Genomic DNA, 9786 nt, shown 5'->3' on the forward strand with positions numbered 1-9786 from the left:
GTGTATAAATGCACTCTGGAAGCTTGAACTGATTTTCAAGTTTCTCAGCCCATCCTGCAGTCATTGCTCTAAGATTTTTTTTCCTCAGTTGTGACTACTGAATCTAACTGCTAAAGATGTAACTTGAGGTATTGTTCGCTGTACTAATTAAGATAATTACTTACTTAATGCATTACTGTACATTTCTAATACCAGGAAAAACCTTTGGTAATATCCAAAAAAGTTCACCAACTATCTACTTAACAATATCTTTCTTCTTAGGGTTTTTCCCTTAGTGCAAAGGAATGCTATTAACTTCTAACTAATTATTTTTCTCTGGTACTGGGAGTAGTCTGAAGGGGGCAATAGTTACCCGCTGAAGTATTTTTGGGACACAGACTCGACATCCTTGGAAGAGCACTTCTCTGAGTTACTCAGCTGTGCTGTGTATGTGCTGTTAATGAATATCACTGTTTCCTTTTTGAAGAATTTTGAATGTATTAAAAAAAAAACCTTGAAAGAAAATCCCAAAGAAGTTGCTATCTGTGCTTAAGAAAAAGAAGCTCTTATAAACCACATTTGAATGGACCTTTACCTGTTTTCAGTATTCAAAAGATTAATATACTTGACTTGGTTTTTAGATGTGCAGACTTTGTTACCAATGAAAGTTTAAAAAAAAAAATTTAAAAGTCACTAAATAAAACAAAATTCAGTTGAACAAAACAATACCATGAAAAATTGAAGTGCAATTTGTCTTCCAGACATAGAAAAACAGATAAATGCTCAGCCAACACATTTAACAAAGATTGACAAACCCAGGTTACCAGCGATGCCTTGAGAGGATACCTAGAACAGAGGCTAGCCAGAGTTAAAGGAATTAAAGTAGGTGTTCATTAAAAAGGCTACACCTTCAGCAGTACAAGAGCCCAGCTGTGGCTCCACTCAAGATGGACCATGAGTTTTCACACTTTTATGTTTTGGTCCATTTATGTATTGGGGTTAATTGTCCAATTACAGTTCAGGTTATGAAGTCCCATCCTCCCACACTGCTCTCCTCAATTCATTGTTGTTTATACTTTTGGACCTGAAGCTCCAGCGCTGTCCTTGGTTCTCAGGCTGGAAAAGGATTGTTTTGTTTCACTAAACTCTGAAGAGAACTTGCTGACACTTCATATGAAGTTTAGAGTTATATACTAATGCAGTACTGAATCTGGAAAACATGAAAGCTAAAACTTAAGGCATCACCAGAAATAAACCTCCTGTTGGTAAATATGCAATAAAGAACAGCTCAGCAGCCCTGACACCTCTTGCTGCTGCTCCCTGAGCTCCGCTCTTGAGGTCTGTTACAAAGAGCAGCTGTCATTACTAACTGGCAGTCCTTGCTGGTTTTCTGGCAGGCCTGGTCAAGCACCCATCCCTTGCTCCTTGTGACCCAACCTCAGGGCCAGCAGTGGGCAGGGGAGAGGTTGCAGAGCTGCCCCTTCCTTGCTTGCCTTGTCACTGTGAGGGCTGTCCCCTAAGCCATCCCTGCTTTGCTTCCTGCACTGGAGGAAGCTGGAGCTGATTTGACAAGGATTTACATGCAACCTTTTTCTCCTCGGGATTAGAAAATCTTTAGATGAGAATCACCCACTAGGAGGTTTTACTCCTCAATGGGATTAAATTCCCCATATAATTGTTACCCATTGCTACACACATACACACACACAGAATTTTGTTACCCAGGCCCAGTTCACATCCTGTCACCTCATGGTAACCTCTTACCAGGAAATGCTTATTGTAATTCCTCTTCTTTTTCTATATGTCGTAATTAATCTTCATTACCTATATACTCAAACAAATTTGAACTGAGATGATAAAAAACCATAAAATTAATTTGGGACTACTGGTATAATTCATATTCTACCAGATTCCTGCCTTCCCTTTTCAATGGAGTTCTGCACCATAAAACTTAAATCCTCCAGGCTTACATTTACTTTCAATTCACTTGATTTTAAATCTACAAGTCAAAACACGAGCTGCAGACCTTGTTACTTCACACTCCTACATTGCACATGCTGTATGTATTTAAGCTTAAATTTTACAGCATAAATAATTCTTAAAATTATTACAGTGTGTGCAAATTTATTGTTGGTAGTTACTGGTGTAACTTCTCTTTTTTTTAATCATCCTGTCCTTTTTGAATATTAACTGATATTTACAGGGCATTACTTGAAGCTTTTTAGCTTTCATTTTTATCCATTTACAATCACAAATTTTTTAACTATAAGGCTGGATTAAGTCACTTGTGAGAATGTATTAACCTTTTGTTCAGGAAGAGATGAGACATTGCTTGCACCTGCTCCACAAATATGCACTGGGTTTTCTTATGTTAATGAGGCACATTTGAATCTTATATAAAAACTTCTGTGTGGGTGTACAGATACAACTAAGATGCTTACATTTAGTACTGCTCAAACAAGCAGTGGCAATGACTCAGAAGTTCTATGTACCAAGGAAATGGGATAAATCCTCTCCAACTGTGTGTCTCTGGTGTACTTGCATGAAAGAGAATTGTGTTTGGATGAATGCAATGATCAGAGGCACTGCACTCAGGTATGTGGGGACTGGAGTTGCAAGACAAATAATACAGGCATCATATGCAGCCAGCTACAAAACTTTCTCCAGGAAATACTGCACTCTGGTTCTGACTGAATTCTGTTCCTTTCAAAAAGGATATTTTTGAACCTTTTCTCCTTTCATGCCCTTAGATTGTCTGGTGACTGTTCCTCTTCTGATCCTGGGCGTTTCATTCTGGTCACTGAAATGTTAGTGACATATTCACTATTTTCTAGCCCATGTTGGGACCACTGCATCCAGTTTCGAGCCCCTCCATCCAAGGGGAACACCAGTGGTGAAGCTGCTCTGGGGCTGGAGCTCTGTGAGGAGGGGCTGAGAGAAGGGGACTCGCTCAGCCTGGGGAGGGAATGGGCTCAGACCTACCAGAAAAAGGCCAGCACAGGGGTGAGGGAGGAGATGGAGTCAGGCCCATGGTGTGTGGCAGAGGGTAAGGAACAGAAATGAGAGATGCTCAGGCTGGCCAGAGCCCTGACTAACCCAGCTTGAGCTCAGGCCTCACCCTGCATTGTGCAGCAGTTTTGAGAAGAGCCCACCTGTGATCCCTTCCCACCTCATCCTATGATCCTGAAATCCCTATCCAGCAACTAATGATTATCCAAACATAGTGTGGAAGAATTCTCTAAAATATTCCAGCACAGGTTATCTATAAGTGACAATGCTGAAATCAACCAGAGGTTAAATAAAACACGACACTAAACAAAGGTGCAGGAAAAAATTGCCAACACAAAATTTTTAGAATGGGAACAATGAAGAAAATTTTGAATTAGAGCTACATCTTTAATTCAAAAGAAGTGACTGCAAAAACAGACATCAAATCTGTTGGTGATTGGAGAGAATAGAAATACCATTGTCTAATAATGAATTAAAATAGGTCAGCTGAAAAGTGCTTCCCTAATATTTGACTGCAGAAAAGTCAATAAAGGCAGGTAAAACAAGTGAGAACGCAGTCCTGCGTAAACTTGGGCAGAACCAGATTTTTTTTTTAATCCCAGATTTTCTATTGCCCAGAAGACCAAAGTTCAAGGCTTAGGAAGCCTACTGATAAGTGCACTTAAAAGCTAAAAGCTCTTGTGGAGTGCACATATGGAGAACGTCCCAGTGCAGGCTGTGTGACTTTGAATTTTTGTCCCACCCAACTGTCTCTCTGGCCAGGAGGCTTTCTGTGCAATGCTTTCCAAATCCAAAGTATTTGGGATCCCATAATGATAGGACATCTGCTAGAACAAGGAACTCTTATCTGAAAATCACACTTTCAAATAATAACTGAATCTTTTTTTTCACATAAAACTTTTTTAGGATTGAATTTTAGACATTTTATGTCACACCATAAAAATTTTCAAAGATCCATTAAAAGAACAAATATTAGCTCAGTAAACATCTAATGTTATTTTTCTTTCTCTCCTTCCAGAAATATCTTTCTAGCTACTTTAGACTTTCATTACCAGATAAATGATTCCTATATAAAAAGACAATTTCTGAGAGGGTTTAATGATTTTTTTCATATGAAAATCATTCTATAAATGGAATTCTACATGCATTGCACTCCTCTAATTTATACAACGCCAACTGACTTGAAGTTTATCCAACTCTTGTAATCCAGAAATGCTCTAGTAGATGATGTTTTCTCAGCTATTAATGTTTGTAGCATCAGAACAAAGTCAGGCTTCTGTTCCTTCTTTCTTATATTGGTATTGCATTCCATTAAAAAAATCTGATGAGTAAAGCATTCACTTTTTAACAGAATGGTACAGAAAACGTCTGTGCAGACTAAGACAAATTCCAGTATACTGGGTTTTAGAAACAGCAATCAAGGCTTCATTGTAATATAATAGGAAACATTTGCTTTTATAATGATGAAACCATGACTATGGGAATTTACATTTTTTAACTGAAGACGGAACTTGGGCTATAGACATAAATTAAAATGGTTATTAGATTATATCATTTGGAAAGAAAGGAAGGGAGAGTAAGCAGTGAGTCTAAATGTAATTTCCATAACTTTTGTTCTACCATCATCTCCCCCAAATTCTCCACAGACAACTATGATTTTGAATTCTACTTTGCTGAAATGGCTTGCTAAGAAATACTTTACAGCAAATGTTTTATGCTCACTCAATATACCTTTTGGCCATGAAAATTTACCATCTACATTGCTTTTTACACAAGTTCGTCCTTTCTTCCCCTGCTCTGTTTCTCAAGATTCCTTAGATTTTTCTTTTCTCCCTGATCAAAGATAGGTTAAAATTAAGGTCCTCTATCAGCACCTCTCTATTCTAAGCTGCAAGCACAAAGAAAGAGTCTCAATTCACAGCAATTAAATTCACAGAATATCCAAGTAAGTCAAAGTTGTGCTCTGAAGCAGCACTGGAAAGCACTCACCCTGACAGAACAGGGAATATCAACAAGTGCTGACAAATCTTAGATAGCTACAGTGGACTCGTCATCAGAAATGAGGATAAGCACATGGCCCCCTTATGTTAAAGTGACTTGGTGGTGCTGTATATATATCTCTTATCAGAATAGGATTGCTAGCATTCTCTGCTATGTGGGAGAGTTCATTTTCATAATCAAATTATCAGATGTAAAACTATAAAGAAAGACTCTGTAAACTAAGCTGAACTGGATGAACTCAAAATAGGACTTAAAAATTAATTACATTTTGTAAAGACCAGCAAATCATGGGCCTTCTGTATATTGAAACTTTTCATCTTTTTATCCCCACATATTCCCCACATCATAGCTCTGGGCTTTGAACTTCAGCTCCTCCGTTTTACCAGTGGTCTTGCTACACACTGTTGAGTACTTGGCTGAAACATTCTTAATATTACCATTGCTGGGTTTTTTTCCTCTTTCCATTCCAAAATGTAGAAGTCTCTGCTTTCAAAAGCATTTGAAAATACCTCTTAATTCTGGTGGTTTTTTTTTTTCCTTTATCTCTTTTTCAGTTCTAAAATGGAATTATTTCAAAAAACAACTACAAAAAATCCATTTAAGCTGCTGATTTTGTTGAAGGGAAAGGAAAATACCTATGCAGCCATCTCATGGAAACATTTAAATGTGCTGATTTCTTTCACCTTATTAATTACAACTGGAAAAATATTTTCAAACTTGATGGACTTCTGGAGAAAAACAGTTAACTGGTTTAGAAGTTTATCTCTTTCAATAGGACAGAGCCTCCTGCCAGGTAAAGTTGAGAATATTTACATACCTGTATGAAGTCTTGATTCCAGAAGTGGCTCTTTGTATTCCCACTGAAGTGTACAATTTTCCCAGTGTGCTCAGCTCCTCTGAAATTGAGGATCTATTTTTCTTGCCTTTTTTTTAATCAGTTGTAAAACCTGCATAGATGAAGACAGCTTTAATTAGTAAAAATGAAATAGACTATTTTAGAATGGGTTAAGATAGTACAAAAGCCAAATACTAAACTAAAATACTTTCTATATTAACCCTTTGTGCTTGCAGTGAGAAATTAATGTAACAGAATCAATGATAGCCACCTTCACAGAGGAAAAGGTCAATGTGATGGTGAACTAACTTCCTTTTAACATAGTTTGGTCAGTCAGCACAAAAAGTTTTTAAACTGTGCTTTTAGATAGATTTGTTTGCTTCCGTCTCATAGGATGTTGACCTCCAGGACAAGATTTATGTCCTCTGAGTGCAAGCCAGATTCCTGTATCCTGTTTATTATTTAATATGTACTCTGTAAAAGAATGCTTTGCCATTTAGTCAAGAGTCAAGCCCAAGCTCATATTTAGACAGAAAGTAGGTGTTTTATCCAATGATTATTTAATGATCCTGAAACAGAACCAGTGAAAGTTTCTCCCATATGAACACCCCAGTCATCCTGGTTATCATGCATGATAAAAGGAGAGGCTCTGTCCCACAGCAAATTGGACAGCTAGTGATGTTGCAGTTTGGAGGGAAAGGTAGTTAGATCCATTCTGGCAGAGGAAGAAGTTAACATGTGAGTCTTTTACTTCCTGGGAGATGCTTTAATACACATATTGTGAAAAGAAGAAAACACCTCTTGTTCTGACTGTTAAATGACTACTGTAGCATTCTGATCAAAAGGCTGTTGGTCCCCCACAATACAGGATCACAAACAGAAGGAATGACATTCCTGAAGGGTGAACAGAAGTTTGAACTTGCCCACATACCACTTAGGCTCAGTTTGGATGGTTCCCTGCCCCACTACTCATGGGCTGCACAGTGAGCCTGGGAGCACAAGCCAAGGCTCCCATTGTCCAGAAATTTGTCTCAGAGCCAGACACCACAATCTAACAATTTTTGCTTAAAGCTTCTTCTCCCACATGTGAGTGCATGAAATTCGTGTTTCCAGTAAATCACAAACAAGCTGTTTCTGAGATCCACTGCTTCCCTGGATGTGTAATATGGGTAAGAGAAATAAGGACAAAATTCAGCAGAAGAAAGTAAGAAAACCTCATCAAAAAGTGCACAATTTTCCATAGGATCTCACGACATATTACAAATTTTCTGACACCTAGCAGGTTTAAATTACCCTAATTATCTAAGCTTCTCTTTCTTTCTTTCGTTCATTCGTTGTAGCATGTGAGCCTGTGAAGAAGTGAGCAATGCCCATTTCCTGCACTGCAGGCTATCAGTGTCTCCATCTTGCAGACTCAGTTGCAGCTGAGCCAAGTACTTATGACAAATAGAATCAGGGTTTTTTTAAAATTGTCTTTTTTGCTTCTTTTTTTTTTCTTAATTTCCCTTTCTGCTTCTATTTTTATTTTCCATGTTCTGCTTTCAAGTTAATTTCTTTCCTGTTTTATGTGTATTTCTCACCTTCTCTCTTGCTTTCCAGTTTCCTCATTTCCCTTTCCCCCCTTCCTCTCACATTCACATCTACTTAGAGAAGCATTACAATGTTAAAGTATTGTTAAACTACAGAATTAGCAGCACAGTCTGGCACCAGCTAACCTTGGTCCTTGTGAAACCACTTTACTTCCTGAGAAGCACAATTGGAGATGCAGAAAACATTCAAGGCCACGTGTGGAAGCCCCTCCTACAGTGCAAATGTGCAGAGGCTCAGTTCCAGTAAATGCAGCACCAGCCTCTGCCTGCAGAGACAGCTGCAGAAATGGTGGTTCGTGACATCTTATGAAATAGAAGGAATGCTGGATTATCAGATTCACGGTTTTTCTGCATAAATAGAAGAGAGACACATGCTCCTACAGAGCTCGGTTGGGGTTTTGTGCATCAAACAATTTGTTATTTAAATCACATGAAACTGAGGCAAATTAAGCTCGTGCATATAATGTTGTAGCTGAGCCTATGTTTATGGTCAAGTTCCTGGAGCCAGCTGCACTCTCAGAGCCTAGAGGGATAGACTTTCATGGGAACCAGGCTATCCCCATGTCTGAGTCACTCCTCCTGGTAAGTTCTTGGCTCACCCAACTTAGACAAAGTGAGATTTAATGTGTAGGCAGCATGAATTATCTGGGAGTTCTGGCTCAAGGAAGCTAAAAAGTGAAGTCAGTCAAATACCATTCTAGCAAAAATGGATCCCCATTGTATACACGGACATTTGTGAGGGCTTGCAGTTACCTTTCAGTCCTTAGCAAAATAAGTTATTGGCCCATAGACAACAGACATCCTTGAAAGAAGGGTGTTTTTCTTTTAGTACTCCTTGTTTAAGTGGCAGAATATTCTTCAGAATATGACTAAGACTTCATCTAAACTGCTGGGAGGCTGGGATGGAAATTTCACAAAATTGCTTGCATGAGATTCCTGAGGTTTCCCAACTTCATCCAGGAAAAGAACAAGACTGATTTTTCTCACATAAATGCAATAATGCATAAATAATGCATAATTTCTCACATAAATGCAATAATGCATAATGCATAAACTGACCTTCAGTTAAACCAAGATACGTAATATCCACAAAAAGCCCAGAAATAAGAGATTAAAGAAAATGTGTTCAAAGTTCAGAATAGTCTCTTTCCCAGGATTTTACTTCTACGTATGCTTTATCTAGCCCGCACTAAAATTACCACCATATGAGGAAGAGCACTCTTCTGCCTCAGCTGAAGTAATAAGCAGAGCAAAACCTACTCTGGCACAGCTTTACAACTGCATGCAGATAGAGACATTATTTCCCCTTTCATCTTAGAAGCAAATAGCAGTAGTGTCCGTGGTGGTGACAAACACCCACATTCAGGTCAGGGGATGAAAAGCTGCATGGATGGCTGGCAGAACACATTGTAGTTATGCTCCTCTAAAAAGGCACTGCTGTTGGCCAACACGAATGTTGATGTTACACAGATATGTGTGTAAAGCAGCTGAGTCTAGACTATCATGGGAAGTTATTTCCTAAGCAATTTCTTTATGACAAGAAAAGTAGGAAGATAAACAGCAACTATTTGCAGATTTATGTGCTCAACTCATAGATTTTGACATAAAGTTTTGGGGGTTTTGGCATTTTTTTTGTTGTTGAGCAAGTGAGTGATAATACAAGACAACAGGAACAAAATGTGTTCTTAACCAACTTGCTGTTTCAAAACAATGCTGGAAAGATGCTGACATACCAATATATATCACTTGTACAGCAAAACTGCTGAAAGCAGCTCAGAGCACCCATTCACCTGCAGCACTGTATCTGCTCCCTGGGTTCCTCAGCAAAAGGTCCTGGTTGCAGACTGCAGCCCTTCTCCAGGGGCAGTGGACACTGAACCACCGTGGTGGGTGGTTCACAAGCCCTGGGTTTGTGCTGGTGTCCTGTTGTTTCACCCAACTGGGCTCTTGGCTAATACAGTTGCTGACGTGGAAGTCACTGAAGAGGTGTTACACCAGTAACACAGGGAAGCACTGGAGTTCATGGGATGTGACTGAAATGGTCACACAACTGTAATTCAGAGCAGATGTACAAGTGAGAATTTTCAAACAGGAAAGGAGCAGAAGAGGTATTTTCTGTAACTAATACTGAACAAGAAGTGAAAACCTCTTTTACTCAATGCTTATTTATTAAAATCAGAACATTCTGACCTTGCCTTACAGCAAAGCTTCTTAGAACTTTTCATGGTGAGCAAATCTATGCTTTCATGGGCTTTTGGTGATATTGGTGATCTATGGATGGCTGATCCTAAATGCCATTTGCAACAAGCTGAAAAGGGATATGGCTGCAAAGCACTGCAGGGCAATTGTGGGAGAGATCTAGTCCATCATCAC

This window comes from Vidua chalybeata, chromosome 9 (assembly GCF_026979565.1).
Source record: "Vidua chalybeata isolate OUT-0048 chromosome 9, bVidCha1 merged haplotype, whole genome shotgun sequence".
Taxonomy (NCBI): Eukaryota; Metazoa; Chordata; class Aves; order Passeriformes; family Viduidae; genus Vidua; species Vidua chalybeata.